The 23,040-nt window shown below is 36.9% G+C and overlaps 1 long non-coding RNA gene across 1 annotated transcript; it reads right to left on the bottom strand.

Annotated features, from left to right (window-relative positions):
* Positions 1–317: 317 nt before the first annotated feature.
* Positions 318–13,190, bottom strand: LOC144233057 (uncharacterized). The gene is made up of 2 exons (XR_013335580.1): positions 13,131–13,190; positions 318–1,828 (listed from the first exon to the last, which is right to left on the bottom strand). It is a non-coding gene; the product is annotated as an uncharacterized LOC144233057 (long non-coding RNA).
* Positions 13,191–23,040: the final 9,850 nt, after the last annotated feature.

Below are 23,040 nucleotides of genomic sequence, written 5' to 3'. Positions count from 1 at the left end.
TAATATAATTGTAAAAATACTTACCATATATGAAGATTTTTATGACACTTGTGAAACAGGTTGATCACAATGTCAGAGTTAATTATTGCTAATAACAGTGGTCGTCACTTTGTGGCCTTTGAGTTTGATTCTGTTAAATATCAAAGGCACTCTGGTTTTGTCCATTTGTATTCAACGGAGGTTTGATTTTGATATCATTTATGTGACACTTTTATTAATTGCTTAACTTTCCAGAAGTCAGAGCCAAATATATTTGCCTTGAAAGCAACTGAAACAAAGTGTTCACTAACCATAGAAAATATGCATCATGCTCTGCATTGTATTAGGGCTACCAAGAAAAGCTTTATTTATGCAAGAATACAGTTGGAAGAAAAGTGAAAGTCAATTGCCTTTTTTTTAAATGGAAACAAGCCAAGTGTAATCAATTATACTTGGACATTTTGTAAAAGCAATTCTTTCCATTGTATTAATAATAGGTGTGCCACAGGAAAAGGACTTCCAGTCAGGGAAATTTAGAAATGCTGTGAATAAGCTGAGAGGAATATTGTGAGCTGCACAGTGGCTAAGTAGGCAGTGTGGGTGTTAACTCTTTAATGATCTTGGAAGAAGGGGAAGAAGAGTGGTGGAGAAAGATCAATCAACAGCTCTTTAACATGTCAATAAGTTAGAATGTGTCCCAACTCTGAGGAACAGGATAGAGTTTTCATTTTATCCTTGTGGTTCAAGACCCAGAAGCCAGAATTTGTAAAGCAAAGTCCTTTTACTCTTTTTCTCTTCCTATGATTTTCACTCTCTGAATTTCTTTCACTTTTTTTTATTAAGCAGGAATCTCCTGCCAGCATGTCTCATTTTCCTTGTTCCTCCTCCCCAACTGGCTTCCGTATTTCTTTTGAAAGTCTTGTAGTGGAATTTGATCTGTTCTCAATACTGTCAGGGGAGGACTCTCTCTCTACCACGGTGTCGGAGACCGGATCCGGCAGGTCCAGGGGTCCCTGAAGGATGGACGGTGTCGCGAGAGAGTGAGAGAGCCCCGGAGATTCTTTCTGATCACCAGGCAGGCATCTCTGCTCTGACTGGGGCTCAACTTTATAAGTATTTGGTGGATGGCACAGAAGTGGCATTTGCCTTAGACAATGATTTCTGATGACAAACTTCTTTGATATGTAAGAATTTCCTGGAAATCTAGAAGACTCCTGCATAACCTTTATCAATAGTGATTGAGATGCTTATCCTATGGGGAAGAAGGTATCTTTAGACAAAGTTTTTAGCATAAAAAGGGTGAAGTTACTTCTTTGAAGGTGGAAGTATCAAGAAAAACAGGTCTTCCAGGAAACACCTTTGCTCCCATAATGACAAAAGTAGTTCCTCAATAGATTCCTTCACAGGGAGTAGTCAGCATATACAAGGCCAGAAAATGCTCCAAGCGGAAACAAATGGGTGAGGGTGGATATCTGCCCTTAACTCTAAATTAGGCTCTTTGTCTCAAGCCCCTTTTATTATGTTGTCTTGGATCTGCGAGGCCCATAGGAAGAGCCTTTTATTTACAATGTTTTCATTGGAAATCTCTTTGGAAAAGGCAGGGACATGCCTTTCCTTATGAGCAATCTGTGTGGGGAATATCGGTCTGATCTGGAATATTGTGAGGCCTGATCAATACCAGCAGCCTCATTTCCAACATGAGCCAGTAGTAGCAGAAGGAGATACCAGTTTTCATTTCTCATGGCAGGAGCTGTGTAAACGCTACCATATCCTTTCTGTGACTGCCATCCAGAGAGGCCAGTGCAGCTCCCGGCACCACGGGTTCAAATGGTTGGGGACCTCCAGTTAACTACAAACAAATTAACAAGAGAAAAGACAAAATATATTCATTCATATACATATAAATCCACAAAAGCAATAACGCCCCCCCCCCCAATAGCTAGAGATAGGGATTTATACACTTAATTCAGAGAGGAAAGGGAGCAGAGAGACAAGTCTTCTGTATGAAGAACAGATGGGCTTCATGGGAAAAAGACAAATGAGCTTTTAGGGAAACAAAAAGTAATAATAATGTTTATTTGAAATTTCTTACCTCAGTTCAGTGGTCCCACTCTTTGCTGTTGAACTGCCCCAGAAAGAGGACTTGCTACAGCCTTATGCTCTAAAGATCTTCCCTTTAGTCAGATAAGAGAAGTCCCAAAAAGACTTCTCTTCCCATCTATTGCATCTGAAATGTCTTCAATTTAAATGTTTTTTTTTTCTTTTTTTAATTTATTTCTGAGTGAGAGAGACAGCATGAGAAGGGGAGGGTCAGAGAGAGAGGGAGACATAGAGCCTAATGCAGGGCTCGAACCCACAAACCGTGAGATCATGACCTGAGCTGAAGTCAGCCACCCAACTGACTAAGCCACCCAGGTGCCCCTCAAATGTCTTCGATTTAAAACCATCTTCATACCAACACTGAGGGTCTGGGTGGATCCCCACACTACCAAAGACAAAGAAAGAGCTTAAGGCAGAAGGAAATTGGAGAATGTCCTGACCAAGGATCCTGTTGACTTGAGTTTTCAGGTAAGAGTTGAGTTTTCAGATAAGAGTTAGGAGTTTTCAGATACTGGAAGGCAGCAGAATATGACACCCCAATTATGCCAGCTTGGTATTTTGGTTTCTCTGACAAGTAGTCACTTCAAAAACGGCATATACAAGGAGAGGTTTTCTCTGAACTTCCCTTATCTGCCTAAAGACAGGTGCTCCACAAGGTATTCAATTGTACCCATCCAAAGAGTTTCATCAACCAGAGAGGATTGCCTCCTATTACAGGAGAGGAGACCCAGACAGACTTTGTCATAAAGTGTCATATATCCCATCTATTCTTCTCAGGACTCATTCATCTTTCCTAAGATCACTTTACTGTCCTCTAAGAGGCCCATACCCCTCCCTCCACTTTCCCTATTAAAATGGTATTGAATCGTGAATTCTAAGCCACCTTGGGCAGTTATTCGTTTTTTCCTGGGTATCTCTCATGTATACATGAGGTATACATGTTAATGTTCAGTTAATGATTATTGAATCAAAATTCAAATACTTGTTGCAATCTTTGATTGTAGGCATCTCAGAGAAGAACTAAGAAGGGTGGAGGGAAATTTATTTTTCCTCCCTACAATGTGTTGGGGCAGTAAAGAGAACTAAACTTGAATGGAAAGAAGTGTTTTAGAAAAAAAAAAAAAAAAGAATTATCCAAGAAACCACATACACAAACAAAAGCTTGACTTCCCCTAATCAAAGTATAGATATTTCTCAACTTATCATGGGTTACACACAGGTAAACTCATAATAAGTTAAAAATATCTTAAGTCAAAAATGCATTTAATGCATCTAACCAACCAAACACCATAGCTTATCCTAGCCAGTATGAAATGTGCTCAGAATAGTTACATTAGCTACCACTGGGCAAAATCACCTATACAAAGCCTATTTTATAATAAAGCGTTGATTATCTCATGTAATTCATTGGACACTGTAGTGAAAGCAGATAACTGAATGGTTGTATATGGGTACAGAATGTTTGTTAAATGTATTGAGTGTTCACCCTCATGATCGTGTGGTGGACTAGGAGTTACAGCTCGCTGCCCAGCATCATGGAACAGTATGGGTATCACTGACTCAGGAAAAGATCAAAATTCAAAATTTCTTTTCTTTTTTTTTTTTTATTTATTTCTAGGAGAGAGAGAGAGAGACAGCGTGAGCAGGGGAGGGTCAGAGAGAGAGGGAGATACAGACTCTGAAATAGGCTCCAGGCTCTTAGCTGGCAGTCAGCACAGAGCCCGACACGGGGCTCAAACCCACGAACTGCGAGATCATGACCTAAGCGAAAGTCGGACGCTTAACCGACTAAGCCACCCAGGGCCCCCAAAATTCAAAATTGGAAGAATGGTTTCTACTGAATACATGTTGCCTTCACACCATCATAAAGTCAAAATGTTGCGAGTCCTAGATTGCCCTTATTTGTGTCATTTCCTTTCTTTTTGCCTTGCATTTCCATAGGAGAACAGTGTCTGGATAAAACCGCTAAATCTGCCTTCATAGATCAAAGAAATACAGTTCAGACCTACTGAATAATTTGTGTCATTTCACCTTTTATTATTTCCAATGTGAAAACAGATGGCTTTTTTGCAGAAGCTAATTAGTATATTTATAAATTCTACAATCCGACCTTGTAAATAGTGATTCTCCCAGTTGCCCCGGGTATATACTAAGTTATGCAAGGTGAGAATTCAAGAGTCTAGGCTGTCCTAATTTGCGTACATTCAAAGGAGGGTGATATTATGCATTGAATTGCATTCCCCAAAAAGGTATGTTGAATCATAACCATCGGTACCTGTGAATGTGACTTTATTTGGAAATAAGGTCTTTGAAAATATAATCAAAGTAAGATGAGGTCATAGTGGATTAGGGTGCGTCCTCACCTCTATGACTGGTGTCCTTTTAAGAAGAGAAGGGGGACAGAAGAGCTCTGGCCATGTGAAGATAGAGGCAGATATTGGAGTAATGCTGTCACATGCTAAGGAATGCCCGGGACTAGCAGAAGCTTGAAGAGGCAAGGAAGGAGCCTCTCCTAAAGGCTTCAGAGGAGCATAGCCCTGCGAACACAGTGATTTCAGACTTCTAGCCTCCAGAAGCATGAAACTAACACTGTGTTGTTTTAGCCACCTGATTTATATTTTGTTATCACGGCCCTGGCAATCTACAGGTGATAAAATAATTTTCTTCCTTGGGGGCAGTATCTATTTCACCCGGCTGAAGCATCCTTGCTTTCAGGAATCTCAGTGAGTTTCTCAACTTTTCTTTCCAAAACAGAGTTCCTCACACTTGAATGCACTGTTGGTTCTTTTATAGACCTGGGTGAGATGTATTTTAATTTAGATATGAGTCCCCTGTTGTTCTTTCTCAGCTGGCATAAAAAGTCAATTACACTGTGTGTGCTAAGTATTTCACAAAAGGTTCTCTGAATAAAATCTCATCCAAAAAAGACTTGAAGAGAAGTGACATACAAATTCAAATTCATTTAGTTCAATTCCACTTAATACTTGTACAACTTTAAACACTTACTTGCACCTTGGTTTTAGCAAAATAATGGTTGATAATACTTTCTTTAGGATTAAGATAATAATGTGAGAGGCAAATAAGTTTTATTTTAAAACACTGCAATGCCTACTCCATAGTACATGCTCTATTCTGTTAAAATAAAGAAAAATGAGACAAAACTGAAGTTTTATCTATTTGTATATAAGTTCAATGATGGTCTAAAAGCATTCCATCATATGCTTGAGAAGGCATGGTCCTTTTGTTCATGAACACAGAATACAAGTGTAAAATAGTGAATTTTAAAATAGAATCTCTGTTGGGACAAGGAAGTTATTTTAGCATAGCTCAGGCCCCTGGTATGTTCATATTCTTTTCCAGTTTTTACAACAGAAAGTAAGGAAACATATTAAATGACACCACAGGGATGGAACCAGCAAAACCAGTTAAACAATGCAAAACTCTAGTGTTTTACAAATTTAAATTATAATCACAGGTGAAGCTTGTTAGGATAATAGAATATTTCTTTTTTTAAAAGTTTATTTTACGGGCGCCTGGGTGGCTCAGTCTGTTAAGTGTCCGACTTCAGCTCAGGTCATGATCTCACAGTTCGTGGGTTGAGTCCCATGTCAGGCTCTGTGCTGACAGCTAGCTGAGAGCCTTGGGCCTGTTTCAGATTCTGTATCTCTCTCTCTCTCTCTCTCTGACACCCCCCTGCTCACGCTGTCTTCTCTCTCTCTTTCAGAAATAAATAAAACATAAATAAATTAATTAATTAATTAAAAATTTAAAAAATAATAGTTTATTTTAGGGGCCCCTGGGTGGCTCAGTCAGTTAAGTGTCTGACTTCAGCTCAGGTCATGACCTCATGGTTCATGGGTTCGAGCCTCCCCCCGGGCTCTGTGCTGACAGCCAGCTCAGAGCCTGGAGCCTGTTTCAGGTTCTGTGTCTCCCTCTCTCTCTGAACCTCCCCTTCTCATGCTGCCTTTCTCTCTCTCTCAGAAATAAATAAAACATTTCAAAAAAGGTTTATTTATTTATTTTGAGAGAGAGTATGCACATGAGTGGGAGAGGGGCAGAGAGAGAATTTCAAGCAGGCTCTGTGCTTTTACAAAGAATTCATTAACCCATGATATCATGACCTAAGTCAAAATCAAGATTCAGATGCTTAACCAAGTGAGCTCCTGAGGCACTCTGGAAAAGAGACTATTTCTGACCTGGGTGTGGAAGAATAGATAAGACTGAAAAGATAATAGGATAAAAGAAGGGTGAATTATTTGATGCCTCAAGCTATACTCTGGATTATAGTACCCTGTTTAGGAAAAGAGTCTCTAATTTCCTTTACTCTTACACTGAATACTTTTGACACCAGATACTGATCAGTTCTTCAACTCCAGCGAGACATCCTACAATCCAATTCAGTTTTGACATTATCTACCTGGAGCTAGAGTAAGATTCCATAGGTTATGGACTCAGTCCTACAAGACTGCTCCCACTCCTATACCAATCTCATACCCCAGGTTGTTACCTGTACTTCTGACTGGCTATGAATCAGAATTTCCTAGACTTCCTTTTTGGGTTTAACAATTTGCTATAGTGGCTCACAGAACTCATTTAGCTGTTTAGTAGAAAAGATGTAATAAAGGATATAGATGAACAGCCAGATGAAGAAATACATTGAGCAAGATCCAGAAGAGTTCTGAATCCAGAAGCTTCTATCCCTATGGAATTGGAATGTGCCACCCTCCCAGCATATAGATGTTCAATAGCCTAGAATCTCTCCAAACACATAATTTATGGGTTTTTGTGAAGGCTTCATCACATATACATGATAGACATGCAGATTATTACCTCGTTTTTAGCCCTACCCCCTCTATGGAGGATAGAAGGTAGGGCTTTAAGTCTTTCTAATGATCAGCACACATTCAGCAGTCCACCAAAAGTTGTTAAATTAGAACAAAAGACACTCCTATCACTCAAAGGTTTTGGGAGCTCAAAGATCAAATATTAACAGGAAGTAAGGGCAGAGACTAATATATATATTTCTTATTTCACACATCCCAATCTTTTTATTACTCCTAATCTCATTTAACTGTACTACCCTTCAGTCTATTCCTTAGTCCACAACCTAGAGGACATGCTTATTTCTTTTTTTCCTAATGTTTCACATTCAATTAATCATCAAATCCTGTTGATCACACCTATACAGTACATCTGCAATCCAACTATTTCTCATTATTTTATCCATTACCACCCTAGGCAAAGCCACCAACATCTCTTGGCTGGGCTTAATATAGCAGTCTTCTAACTAATCTCCTTATGTCTTCTCCTGATCAACCCTTACTCCAGGGTAATCTTTACATAACAGCTATGGTGAGCATTTAAAAAATGTAAATATATTACATCCTCCCCTGGTTAAAATCCTATACCTTCTGATCAGAGCCCTCCCATGTCTTAGACCTCATCATATGACTCTCTCCCTTGCTTCCTGCACTTCTCCATTGGTCTAGATTTTCCTTGCTGTGGGATCTTTGTACTTTTTGCCTCTACCTAGAACCACTTTGTCTTAGCTATTTAGAAGGCTTTCTTTAAAAAAAAAAATCTTTTATCAAGTCTCTGTACTTTCCTGCTCACCCTCTTACCCATCCTATAACCTTTCTCTATATTTTTAAAATTCTTCCGAACAATGAAGAATGATCTATTTATTTAAATCTGGCTATTGATTCAACCATTATATACTCAGTTCCAAAAGATCAGGACTTTATCTTTTCAACCACAATATTCCTATCTCCTAAAACAGTGTCTGGCATGTAATTATAAACCAATATTGAAGTAGTAAATGGTCAATAAAACTGAAATACCTAAGACATTGGGTGGGGCTGGGGTCAGCAATTAGGGACAATTGGTTTGGCTGAACTGGAATTTAATGTAGAAAATGAATCAGTTAGTTTGCAACACTAATTAAAAACTAGATTCTTTTTTGAGGAATAGGATTTAGTGATTAATCACTTATATATCACACTCAGTGTTCCTCCCATCAAGTGTCCTTCTTAATGTCCATTGTCCATTTAGCCCATTCCCCCCAAAATCTAGATTTTTATAGGACTAAAAAACTAGAGTGTATTTAAATCTATAAGTTCTGCAGGATTCATTTCTGTTCATAGACAAGTGGATTAAAGTCATAGTTACCCAGCAGTCTAAAAAGAGGTAGAGAAAAGTAGAAAGAATACTATGACCCACTGGAAGGCTGCTGAAATAAGGGACTTATTTTTTATTCTAGTGAATTTTAATCAATAACTACAAAAGACTGTTTAAAAACTAACAATGAATAGTGGTAACAGCTATCATTTACTCACTCCTAGAGACGGGGTGGGTACTCTATCATGAACTTCATAATATTTGATTAATTTAAGTCTTATAACTACGTATTATTTTTCTCATTTAATATATAAAGAAACTGAGATTCAGAGAAATTTGATATCATCCCCAATGTCCTAATGCTATAAATGACTGAGCTCAAATTTAAACTATTTTTTAAGGTAAGCTTATTGATTGAATTTAATATACATAGAGAGCAGTGTGCAAATATAAATGTATGGCTCAATGAATTCTCACAAATTTAACATACTTGTTTATGCATAATATTACTTACACTGAAAAGGCTCCTTTTTTAAAACTTTTATCATGACCCAAATCCTTTGGTGTTATATGGTGGCCAAGGCTTCCTCTATCCTTACCTATGTATGTAAAAGGAAAATTGCACTGGACCAGTTAAACAGGCAAGGGAGATTTTATTCAAGACAATTACAGTAGGGGAGAGAAATTGAACCCTAATCCATTAAAACAAAGGGCAAAAGGGCTGAAGAGTTTTTAAGCACTGAGTTGAGCTAGAGCTCAACTAGAGGCTCTGGAGGCCTAACCTCTAGGAGCCCACTAGAGGCTACTGGAAGGAGGTTGGCCAATATGATTAGCCCATCTGTTTGCTAATTGGCTCTTAGTGAAGTTAGTTTCCTGCCCTAGAAACCAAGAGAAAGATACTGTCTTCTTCTTCTTTTTTTTTTTATTACATTTCGAAAGGATGGCTCTCACATCTTTTTAAAAGGCATTCTCGCGTTGTAAAACAATTATATCTCAAAGGCCTAGAGAAAGAGTTTAGAATTACAAGTTTTCTAAAGTAAATATTCTATAATCAGGAAGAAACCCATTTAAAATTTACTCAAGCTGAGAGGAACATTAAGGTTGTCTTGGTCACCGACTATTACTAATATTGTCACATATCCATTTCCATTCTGAAGATGACCAAATTTAGGGGATAGTTTTGCACAATACCAGAGAGGAGACACTGTATCTACCTGGATAAATAAAAATGAAGTCACTCTTGTTCTTAAGAGAGTTGGAATCGAGACCACAGGGTTATGAGTAATAGGAGGTTTGCAGGGCATGGTCTTTGCAGTGAGGTTAAGGGAACATTATTTGCCCAATTCTGTTTAGAGAACAAACCGTACAAATTATCATGACAGAGCATAGATACTTGGGAGGTAATAACACCCAACAGGAAAAGGAATTCTTTAAAGTTGTTAAGGCTAGTGTAACAAGGTATAACAACCTGAAATGAGACCATTAGGTTAGACATTAGGAAAGTATTTTCAAATGTAGGGCTGATTAAATTTAGGAATAATTTGCTGAGGAAAAGGCCACTGAGGTCTCATCACGAGTAATACTCAAGAGTAGATTAGATAAAATACAGATTGCTATTTATGGCCACAGTGACAAGGTCAAACCCACAGTAATACAGAAGAACAAACTCTGTGACCCTGGACATGTTTTTCCCCTCTATGATAAGATCTACTTGATTTTACAAAACAACAAAAATAAAAGCATCATAATTTGTAATATTAAGTCACAACTGAGGATTTCCACAACAAAAATGCATTTCTCTTTACTCTGTTTTCCTTTAAGCCAGCTTTTAGAGGGTAGATGTTTGCATCAGTAAAGAGAATGAAAATGGTGCCCATTTTACATTATAAGGAATTAATTTGCAGCCAATGTGCTTATATTAACAAATTGTTACTTGGTTAGAAAATAGCCTGAGCAGTACTTTGTCTCCTTAATGGCCCTATTTAACTCAGTTTAACTGTTTTTGCTTAATTTTCATGCTAATTTTAAGCTATTCCCATTCTTTGAAGTTTAACAGTATTTTAAATTTAACAGTGTATTGATGTTTGCATTTAATTTTTATTTGATTTAGTTTATTTTATTCAAAATGGTTTGATTGGCACTTGATTGTTTTGCAAATGATACAGAGTACTGGATGAAATTCCTATGAAGGAGATTGATTTCCTATTTTACATGAATGTTAGGACAGGCCCTCCTTACTACCACATAAATTCTGTAGAGTAATTCTGAATATCTCAGAGTACCACCTTTCTTGTCCAAATAGGGGAGATGCTGTAGATAAGGATTCACTGCAGGTTTTTCTCAGGTGTGTTAATTTGCCTTGCTACCTTATCTTCTCTTGTTCTTTCCTGATATAATGCATGTAGCCATTTAACAAATATCAAAGAGCACTTCTGTATGCCAGGAACTGTTCTAGATTATAAATGCCTACCATGCATAAGGTGCTTAGTTACATCTCAAAACCAGAAGAAGCAGTGATCATTGTAGTTTTCCCCCTTATATGAAAACTGAGGACTAGAAAGAGAGTTTTCCAAATCAGAGATAAATTGTAATAATAACTGATGCTTTATTTATTTATTTATTTATTTATTCTTTTAAAGTTTATTTATTTTGAGAGAGAGCATGCATGAGCAGGGGAGGGGCAGAGAGAGAGAGGGAGCGAGAGAATCCCAAGAAGACTCCATGCTGTCAGCGCGGAGCCTGATACAGGCTTCCATTCCATGAACTGTGAGATCATGACCCAAGCCGAAATCTATCAGGAGTCAGACTCCTAACTGACTGAGCCTTCCAGATGCCCCATAACTGGTGATTTAGTACTGATGAGGTTTTGGAGTGATGGTGGGGTTCAGAACTGCTGCCCAAGAAATAATTCTTGAAGATGTTTTTGGCGCAAGAAGGTGATTTTATTAAAGCATGGGGACAGGATCCATGGCAGGAATAGCTGCACTGGGGTTGTGAAGAGTGACTGGTTATATTCTATGGAGCTGGGGAAAGGAAAATCAAGGGGAAGTTTCAGATGATTTTTTCATATACTAAAGAAGACATACAGGATCCTGGAGATCTAGCTATTGTCAAGCTAAGGTTGTTTTTCCTTCTAGCAAAGCCTTAACCTTAAGACAGTAGAGAGTTCCTGGAGTAATGTTTTACTCTGCCAGGCTCACGTGTTTGTCAGTGGGCTACAGATTATAAGGAAATTGAATTTTACCTGCCATTTCCTTCTTGTCTTTGTCCCACATCACTATGGATGGGTGATGTTGAGGCTCCAGGAAATAGAGTCTATAAGTTTCTGGCGATTAGTCTATTGATAAGATTACCTTTTTCTTATAATTTACTAAGATATTTATAAACCAATGGAGACTCATGTCCTGTATGACTGTGATCTCTATCAGTTAACCATTTGTTTTCTTTTCTTTCCATTTTTGAGCAGCCAGGAGTGCCTGAGGAGTATCACACATATCCCACCTGGGGTGAGGTGGGGGTATGTGTGTGCTAGCTTGTGCTTTGCCCTCAATCTGCCTTGTCATAAAAACCATTTGTAATTACAGTTAGATAGCTTCAATGCTATATTTTTATTTCTGATTTGAATTGAATTTAGAGGGTCATAAGTCAGAAATGACATATTGAGTGTTAATTAGATCAAAACAGTATATATTTTATGTCCGAAGAGTACAAATCAGCCTTCTTGAAAAACAAAAGCAATGAAATGACTCAGGGTAACATTTGCTTAGATATCCCTAAGTTACTTAAAGGAAAGTTTTTTTAGTATTTGTATTAAAATATCAAGTAACTGTGAAATGTAAGTATGTATTTGATACTAGGCTATCTATTGAAATAACAAATGGTAGAAGTTTATTTGGCTATTTCTATATGATGTCAAAATGGTCAGTTTAGTAAATAAAATTTCATCAAATTAGTTGTTGGTGAGTGTGTTGTAAAGAATTTAACTTAGCCAAACAGGGGCTTGGTCTATGCCCTAGACCTCTGGGAAATAATGTCTAAACTCTAGGAATGTCACAACTCCTAAGAGTATCTTAATTCGCTTGGAGACCTTGAGCCAGCCAGCTAGTAACAAGATCATGTAGGGTGGGGGCTCTGAGCCAACCTTACAGTGTGATGTAGGGTGGGTTGGTCATGTTGTATCAATTGACCACTAGAGCGGCTGAAGACTGAAATCAGCCATGTGGGCCATTCATCATGCCTATGTGATACAGCTCCAGTAAAACATAAGGACACTGAGGCTTGGTGAGCTTCCCTGGGTGGCAATACTCAATTTGTATGGAATACAAGGGGCATGGAGTTTAGGGAATCAATGCTTTTCAGGACTTCACAGGAAAAGGACATTGCAAACTCCATACTTAGTACTTCCCCAGACCTTGCTCTATGCCTTTCTTCCTTTGCCTGATACAAATCTCTGTCTTTTCTCTGTAATAAATCATAACCATGACTATAACAAAGGTCAGTGAATTCTTTGACTCTTTTTGGTGAATTATTGAAACCAAGTGTGATCTTGAGAATTCCCAAACTTTCTGTTGGCATCAGAAGTGAAAATAGTCTTATACAGACTATGCTCCCTTTAACTTTATAGTTCTCTAACCTTCCCAGATAGAAAGTATTGATCATCCTCATATGGTAGGCCATTAGTCACACATGACTATTGAGGGCTTTAAATATCAAAAGTGCCACTAGACAAGTGAATTTCTAATTTTATTTATTTTTAATCAACTTGAATTTAAAAATGAAAGCAGTGTAAAGTTTTTTACGTTAATTATAGGCTGAAATAATATATTTTGTATCCAATGGGTTAAATAAAATATATTATGAAAATTAGGTTCATTTGTTTCTGTGGTAGAGTGAATAAAGACCCCCAAAGATGTCCATATGCAAATCCCAGGTACCTGTGAATATTCCCTTATATGGCAAAAGGGACTTTTGATAAGGATCTTCAGATAAGGAGAGGCTGATGTAATTGAAAGCATCCTGTAAGAAAGCAATGCAGTGAGTAGCAAGAGTTGTGACTGTAGAAGTTGGACAGAGGGGCGCCTGAGTGGCTCAGTCAGTTAAGTGTTCAACTTCAACTCAGGTCAAGATCTCACGGTTTGTGGGTTCGAGCCCCATGTCGGGCTCTGCACTGACAGCTAGCTCAGAGCCTGGAGCCTGCTTCAGATTCTGTGTCTCCCTCTCTCTCTGACCCTCCCTGCTCATGCTGTCTCTATCTCTCTCTCAAAAAAAAAAAAAAAAAAAAGAAGTTGGACAGATACCAGGAAGGGGCCAAGAGCCAAGGAATGTAAGGGGCATGTAGAGGCTGAAAAAGCAAGGAAAGAGATTATCCTCTCAGAGCTTCCAGGAGGATTTGGCCCTGTAAACATCTGGATTTTAGCCCTATAAGACTCCTTTCAGATTTCTGACCTCCAGACCTATAGGAGAATATACTTCTGTTATTTTAAGCCACTAGGTTGTGCTAATGTGTTATAGCAGCAATAGGAAACTAATACAGCTTGTGCTTACTTTTTAAAGTTTAATTACTGTAAGTGTTAAATTATTTACAATTTGCATATTTCTATTAGACAACTCTGGCCTAGATATTTATTTTTATTGTATTCTAATAGTATTTTTATTTTTTAAGATTAATTAAATATTTCAGTATAAATCTTTCATTTATTTTTTCCATAGGAAATTTTTCTTATTGAGGGTTAACATTGAATGATTTTCGAATGCTCAGAATTTTTCTTGTTGATGTTAGGGATAAAGAAGTATTGGACATACTGAAGTTCTTGATATGATGACATAATGATGGATACATTTTCAGTGGTGGATGGAGCTTTTGAGTAAAAAGTATAGAGAGAACACTGAACAGAAGTAAAAAGGAGACAGAAAGTTAAAACAGCATAGACAAAATTGCAGAGCTTAGCTTGATGAGATTGAAAATAAGAAGCTATTGAAGGTTTTTGAGGGAGACAATGATGTAATTAAATGAATATTTAGGGAGATTTTCACAAAAATATTTTGCATATTGGTTTAAAGGAAGGTGAGGTGAAGAGAATAACCAATGAACAAGGATACGCTAGCTATATTCTAGGTAGGAGATAATGAAGGTTGGCTGAGGAGAGTGGTTAAAGGGAGGCCAAATTATCTTGCCTAGATGACCCCAAACCAGTAATATTTTGTACATGTTTTACTTATTTACTTTGAGAGAGAGAGAGAGGGAGGGGCTGAGAAAGGGAGAGAGAATCCTAAGCAGGTTCCACCCTGCCAGCGCAGAGCCCAACAGGGTGCTTGAACTCACAAACCATGAGATCATGACCTGAGCTGAAATTACAAGTTGAACACCTAATCACTGAGCCACCTAGGTGCCCCCTAATATTTTTAACACTGTTTTTTATTTAATGGAGACCTTTAATATAGCATTCTAAAAATTATTCAAATAACCCAGCCAGCTTCAGCTCCATTATTAATATTACAATTGTAGCCATACTTGAAATATTTCCTTTATTTCTAGGAGTTGATAAAGTATACTATAAAGGACACCAGCTATGGGATCAACATGGTTTAAATTCTAACTAGGCCACTTACCTGCAAGTTACATAACTTCTGATAGCCTCAATTTCCCCATCTTAAGATGGAGTCATTAATCATTTCACAATGTATCCTAAAAGTTAAAGGGGAAATAATATGCTTAATTTTTTTAATGTTTATTTATTTTTGAGAGAGAGACAGAGTGTGAGTGGGGGTGGGTGCAGGGAAGACAGGGAGACACAGAATCCCAAGCAGGCTCCAGGCTCTGAGCTGTCAGCATAGAGCTCCACACAGGGCTCTGTCACACAGACTATGAGATCATGACCTGAGCCAAAGTTGGCCCTGTAACTGACTAAGCCACCAGGCACCCAGTATACTTAAATAGTCAGTGTAGCACAGTAAGGTTGAGGAGAATGCAATAGTATTCTAATATTCTATTCATTTGAATTCCATGAATTCAACCATATTGAATCTATAAAAACACAGAGAATTTTACCTGATTCAAATTAAATTGATCTCCACTATACCTCAGGAGACAGAAACGAAGATGCAAAGGGAAACAAATAACTTTTGTCTTTCACTTTATAAAGGTTTAAGTCTTAAAAGGCAGCACAATAGACGTTCACTGGTAATTTTGACTCTGCAGGTTTTTTGTCTTACTTGCTGACTTTAGAACCCGCTCCCTGTTTAAATGTAACTTCATTGCAAATGTGTTCTAGAAGTTCAAATATTTCATAGAGTGCCCACTCAAGGAAAGAGATTAAATCCTATTATAGTTAATATCAATATAGTCTCTGGATATACCTACCTTTGACAATCACCACCCTGAATTGCAACAGTCCCCTGCCCCAATGTTGGCAATAAGAGATATGACCTCAATTTTGATTCTTTCATCCATCTAATTAGAGAGAACCCACCTTACAGACAGATGAGTGTGATAATGCTTTTTTCTGTTCTGTGCTTACATATTTGTAACATCCTTGTAGTTCTTTTGTTGCAAGACTGTGACCTCTAGACAACTTATTATATTGAATTGAACTAGGAAGATTTTTTCCCCCCAAAGATGAATAAATACCTAATATTTGCAAGCCAATTCTTTATGATTAGGGATAAAATTGGCCCTGTCTGGCTAGATACACCACTGTATTATCTGATGTAGTCATTTTATTTCTCTTCATACTTTTATTGTGTTCTATACACAGATAATGTATGTATCTGTTTTTTGCTTTGTTAGAGACTGTAAATGAAACTTCACAAAACCATCTTGAAAATCATGTAGTGAAACAAGAGTTGGAAACATTTTTTTCCTCCTTATCATCATTGTTGCTTTCAGTTGAATAAATGTACATTTCTTGCTGACTGCAAAAAAAGCCATTAAAAAGCTGTTGCCAGCTAAAAGGTTTCAAGACATAGGGAATTATATCACTTGCTTTATTTCCCCCCCTTAGCAGAGACAGACGTAGTTATAACAGCCAAATCAAAGAACATTTGTTTGAATGATCTGTAATCAGCACTGCTGTTGTCCATGGAAGTTGTGAACAGTTCTATACCCTCAAAAACTTGTACTTGGAAAGCGGTGTTGCTTTCAATTTAAACACAATGTTTTAATGCTAATAATAAAATAAAATAATGAATAAATATAGTATTATTCAGTCTGTCAATGGTGAATGCAATATGATGATTGAAAATGCAGTCTGAACAACAACTATCAAATACAAATGGTAGAAGAGAAACAAACAAAACAGCTATTAAGTTCAGTGGTGAACTGGAATTAGTCACATCATCACGTGAATTTTTCCCCCTGAACTGCACAATTTCCTGATAGCAAATTCAGATTCATGTCTCTTTATCATCTCATTTGTAATACATTTCTTAATTTCCAATTTTAAAATAACGAAAGAATTTTACAACCTGTGTATTTCTAATTATGATTCACTTACTCAACTTAAGAAAAAATTTAACTTGGGTTGTCAAGCAACTGATCTATTTTTACTCTGCTCCAGATACTGTACTGTAAGTTATTCAGAAAGAACAATAGTATTTGTATGGCACTTTAGAGTTTACAAGATGCTTTCGCCTAAATTCTCATTGTACCTTCACAAAATAATCTTGTGAAGTCGTCAGTGAGGCGGTGAAAGCCATTGCTTTTCAGGAGGATAATATGTAATTGATTTATCATTATATACTCTCTTTCTCTGCCAACTTGACTTCTTTGAGTCATTCTTTTTCCTAAAAGGTAGAGACTTTCCTGGAAATGAACATTCATCCATCGGGACAGTTTCCCCTTAGGTTACTTCTCAGTGTGCGGTAACATTGATATATACATTTCTCCTAAAATACAATATAAGGAAAAAAAACTTGTAAGCCAGATCTCTGAAAAATTGAATAGCACAAGCACAAGAGATACCTCAATTGTGTGGATTTGACAGGAAGTAGAATATGTTTCTCTGCAAGAAATATTCTAAATTAACACCTTCCAGTTATCAGAGATTATGGTGCCATTGAATTTAGGAATGTTAAGGGGAGAAGAACTCAGTAGTCTCAAAATACATTTATTCTGTTATTTGGATGTGTTTTTTAAATTAAAGTGAAATTTGTACTAAGAAAATTAACAACTGTTTAGAGTAAGAGCTACAGTGCTATGGCTGGAAGCCTTATTTTTTATCATGAACTCAGAATGCTGACCACAATACTTCCCACTCTAGGAAAATAAAATCAAAAGAAGGTTAACTGGTTGGGTTTCATAGAGATTAGTGTGGGTGGAAATGAATGGTTTGGAATTCAGTTTAGTTTAGGTAAGCAAAGTGGCTTATCTTAAATCTCAGGAGTCGGCTAAATTTGGTTTTCTTTACCTCCAATTCCATTTGGAATCAGGAATGTAGAAATAAACATTTGTATAATCACACACAAACATATATTTAAGTTAATTACAAAAGGGAGGCCATATTTTATGAATCTTAAAAGTGAGAATTGAAAGTTTCCATTTATTCTAGCTTTATTCAAAACTGCTTCCATAGAGTGAGGAAGAAAAAAAATAACAAAAAGAGTTTACAATTCATCACATTTATCAAAACATAAATAGTAAAATTTTGTTTTATAAAAACAACACATTATTTTGTGAATAAAGTGTAAGCAAGTTAAGTATATAAAAGTATAAAGAAGAAAGTAAATCACCAGTAATCCCACCATGTAGGTAATAACTTCTGGTAACACTTTATCACAGTTTTTCCAACACTTCCATGGCTTCTACATGTTGTAGTCGTCTCCCTGAAGCACAAGCTTTAATATTCACAAAGCAGTAGAGGACAATAAGAAATAGAAGTGGAAGAAGCAGAAGGGAGGCCAGAAGAAGTAGCAGCATTTAAAGCCTGGACAAATTTATGTTATAAATCAAGCAAGGGTTTAAACGCAATTGAAGGGACGGTACCATCTGCTCTTATTCCAGATGTATGCAGGTGAGGAACAGGAAGCTCTACCTTGTGAATATGAAATGTCTGAGAGCACGTAAAACTCAAGTTAGAGAAAAGCACAAAGCCTCACACATTTTAAAGAGGGGGATATGTCTATTCCTGAGCGTTTTAAAATTTACCCACCACAGCCTTAGTAAATCATTACCTAATTTTATTTTCCAAAAAAATACCTAAGTTTAGAGTTTGTCAACGTATGTAGGTGGGAGCATGTGTTTCAGAAAGACAGAAAATAGTCTCCAACCTTATGATAAACTCCTAAGCGAATGTTTAACTAGATGGCTTTATTCTCCAAGTTTTCATTTTTTCTATGGTAGTTGGCTAGTCCTTTCCTAAGTTGTAACTGGTTTCATCACTATCTGGGCACCATACCACCCCCAGAGTGCCTCAGAGAGGAATCTGCCCTCCTTAATGATGCCCCAGCCGCCTTCAACTACTCCTCCTTCAGTCATATTAGCAAGTGAACTAACTCTTCCCACTAAATGGGGTGCATTAATTTCTTGAGTTGAAATAGTCAATTAGCTGTCACCTTCACTTTCTACAAAGTATAGTATTTTGTGCGTGCTAGAGAAGAATAATAGCACAGTGTGGTCACGTGGCTTTTCCCATCTTTGATGTCACAACTGGACAGATCATTAACTGATGTGGAGGATGAGGTCAAATATTGATCCTTTAGGATTACAGAGGGTGAATGGACTACCACAAAAGAAAGAGCCTCAGGGACTAGCAGGATGTGGTGGTTAGTTTTGTAATTAGAGATGATTTAAAATGTAAGAAGTTGTAGGACTCTTATCAGTCATTGGTGAAGGTTTTTTTTCAGGGCCAACCAAAGAGCCTTTAGGACTTGGTTTATAACTGGAATTGTGGATTCAGATACCCTGAATTATTTACTAGTAATCCCCTGACTCAAATATGTAGCTGAAGTAATAATATCATAAATGCAAACGGTACTAATAGAATGGAAAATCACCATTCTATTGTCAGGTAGACATCTTTTGCCACTGGTGCTTTTCAAACTATTATTTACTGATGTATCTGAGAGGAAAATGGGCCAACTGAAGGATGCTGTCAGTCTTAAATTCTACAGGTTACAATGTACCCTATCCCTTTTACACATTAATAATACCGTTAGCTCCATTTGTGAAGGATGAGTTAGTCACAGAAAATGTCTCTTCTCTCTTAATAAAATGTGGCACTTTTTGAAATTAATCCCTCACCTGAGCCTTCATTCCAACACTGCCTTACGATTATGCTCTTCATTTTGTATCTTTAACGTTTTCTTCTTCACAGGTCCCATTTACTCTATCTGTAAATATGTCAGGTTTCCCACTCCCTAAGAAGCTCTTTCCATAGCTCTCTTGAGGTACTATCTTACGTCTCATCGTGTGTTCACCATGCTTCTAGCCAGAAGGCTTCACAGTTGTCCCTTGGTGCTTGGTCTTCCTTGTGACTGATGAATTCTTGCTGGTTTTGAGGCCTGGCGTGGTGATAGATTTCCTCCTCTGAAGGTCACTGATGACTGTTGAGCACCAGACTTAAGATTGTACTTGGTCCTCACCCTCTGAACTGCTTGTGGTGGTTGGCACTTTCAACTAAATCCTGCGTTTCTTCTCCCGTAGCTTTCACGAACTCACACCTTTGAGTTGTCCTTTTGTCTTCCTGGGTGGTCCTCTTCTCTTTTCTCTGCCAACCCCATGCTTGTAAACCTGTAAGAAATCATCACTTAACTCTCCTTTATCTTCTGTTTCTCTTGTCTTTCTGGGAGATCTTGGCCAAAGGGCTTTCACCTTTAGCCTTATGTAGATGGCTTCCAAATCAGTATCTTTAGTTTCATTCTGACCTAGACATACATGTATGTGTACACACACGTGTGTGTACACACATGCCTGCGCATCCACATACATACACTTCCAACTTTTGGCTACATATCAGACACATTATTTTTCCAGCTCCCCAGATCAGCTTACTCTTGCTCTAGGTTCCTAGCCCATTTGTGTTAGTGGCTCCTCTGCCACTCTAGTAGCCCACATTTAAAAATTAGGAACCATTCACTATTTGGTAGGCACCTAAGTCCAACCGAGACTAAATCCTGACAACATTCTCTTTCTCTTCTCCTTCCTTTCCATCTGTTATAATTCCCTAGTGAAGTCCCTCAATACTCCTTACATGACCTAAATATTCTGTAAACCACCTAATCAGTCTTTAGGCCACTTTCTTGACCTTTGCCAGTTGGTCCCAAATACCACTATTTGGGTATCAAAGTCTTTTAAGTGTAACTGGGCTCACTTCATTTTCCCACTCCACAATTTTCAACTGTCCTTCATACCTATTGAATTCTTTAAAACCCTCTCATTTCATGCATTTCATGTTATTTACCTCTAACATACCCCCTACCTTTTCTGACGTTTCATTTACTTATAAGACTTCTGTGACCAATATCTCTTTTTACCATTTGCTATTACTATCTATATCTGCCTCTTATTTTTCCTACTAGAATAGAAGTTCCTTAAGGAAAAAGATCAGGGTTTTTAAGCTTTTTGATCCCTGATTGTATTTTAGCACCATGTCTTATTCAAAACAAACATTCAATAAATTGAAGATATGTATGAAAAATATTTTGTGCATCTAGAGAGTGGAGAGTTGACCATAGGCTAGAGAGCATTGAAGTATATTCTTTGTCTTATTCAATGTCTTAATACAGTTTTGACAAATGAAAAGCAAAATGTACTTTCTGATCTACCTCATTCTATTTATTCTACACCTGATATCTGAAAATAAGTTTATTTTTAACATTAAAAAAGCATATTAAAAGGAGATACTTAAAAATTGTTTTTCAAATTTATTTTTGAAAGAGAGAGCACAGTCAGGAGAGGGGCAGAGAGAGAGAGACAAACACAGAATCTGAAGCTGACTCCAGGATCCAAGCTATCAGCACAGAGCCTGATGCAGGGCTTGAACTCATAAATTATGAGATTATGACCTGAGCGGAAGCGTAACCTACTGAGCCATGCAGGCACCCCCTAAAGTATTTTTAAATTAGAAAAACTAAAAATAGATGATCCCAGATATTGATGATTATTTCAAAATATGACTACTTTATTACACTACTGATGGGAAGATGCTTTGGTGTAAATTTCTTATATAAATTTATAACAGTATATTTGAAAAGCCTTAAAGATAAACACTCTGCATGATGCAGAAAATTCACTTCTATGAATGTGTCCTATGAAAAAGGATTGTGTCCAAGCATTTACCTTTCAAAATGTTTGGCATAACAATGTCAATAACATAAAATTAGAAAGAAAAAATGAGAGGCATAAGGATGGAAAGGAAAGGTTTGAAACTGTCATTATTTGCTGTTGACATGATCCGATATGTAGATAAACTTTTAGTTCCAATGAAAAAATTGATCAAGCTTGCTTAATACAAGATCAGGTAACAAAAATCAATGGTCTTCTTCTCTGGCAATAGTAAAAATCATAACTAGCCAGAAAATATGGTAGACAATGCTATGTCATTTACAATAGCAAGACAAACTGCAACAAAATAATAAATCAAATGTTATGGGAGAACAATTTGAAGAAATATAAATATACTATGACTCACCCCCAGATAATAAAGGGCTCTACAGTTGTAGTATAGGCACGGTACTGGACAAAATAGACCAAGAAGCAGAACAGAGGATTCAGGTATAGACCCATTTACATGGGAAGTGCCTACTTATAAAGGTGGGAAGACAAACCAATAAGNTATATATATATATATATATATATATATATATACACTACACTATACTATATATATATATATATATATAGTATATATATATACTACAGAGGAGGAAAGTTTGAAACTCTTTCTTGTACCATATACAACTGTGTACTCCATATGTTTTAAAGACCTAAATGTTAAAGAAGAGAATTATGAAATTAAAAGAAGAAAATGTGGGAGAATATGCCAGCAACCTTGAAGCAAAAATGATTTCTTACATAAGAGTGAAAAATTACAAATCTTAAGGAGAAATAAATAGTTGTTTTAATTATATCAAATCAAAGATCTCTGTTCAGTGAAATTCACCTGACACAAAATTAGTAGATGGTTATAGATTGGGAAGTTACTAGTAGTGTCTAAGAACAATAGAAAGTAAATGCATAAAATATATAAAGAATTGTCTATGAATCAAGAAGATGGTAAACTCAGTCAAAAAATTGGGCAAAGGATCTGAATTGACCATTCATGAAAGGAAGATACTAAACGGCTATCAAGAATATGAAGATATGTTTAGATGCACCAGTAATCAAAACATTCAAATTAGAGTAATTGTGAAACACCACTTTATACCTATCAAATTGTAAAACTTTGAAAATTGGACAAAATTAAGAATTATCAAGTATATTATGAAATACAAACCTTACTACACCACTGGCTCTGTTGCTCTGGAGCACAATCTGGATAGGTTTGGTGGCATTGCAACAAGCTGTGACCTACAATACACACCAGAGACTCTTGCATAAACCCTTAACCAGATACATAAGGATAGTCTCAGCCTGCAATGCTTGTGGAAACAGGTAATTAGAGGCAACCTAGATTATCTATGACTACAAGAACAGATAACTAAATAGATGTGGATGGATACTATGGGATACTACAAAGTAAAATTAGAAGGCATCAACTAGAAACACCTACAATATAGATAGTGTAAAACAATGATGTTAGAGTAAGGGTTGAAAACAGATTCAACACTATGTCACCTATATAAATTAATCACTATATATTTTATAATGATGAAGATATATAGTAAACATAGAGTGAGTGAGTGCAATGG

This window comes from Crocuta crocuta, unplaced genomic scaffold (assembly GCF_008692635.1).
Source record: "Crocuta crocuta isolate KB4526 unplaced genomic scaffold, BGI_CrCroc_1.0 scaffold54, whole genome shotgun sequence".
Classification (NCBI taxonomy): domain Eukaryota; kingdom Metazoa; phylum Chordata; class Mammalia; order Carnivora; family Hyaenidae; genus Crocuta; species Crocuta crocuta.
The sequence above is the reverse complement of the archived record's forward strand: the minus strand, read 5'-3'. Positions and strand labels throughout refer to the sequence as shown.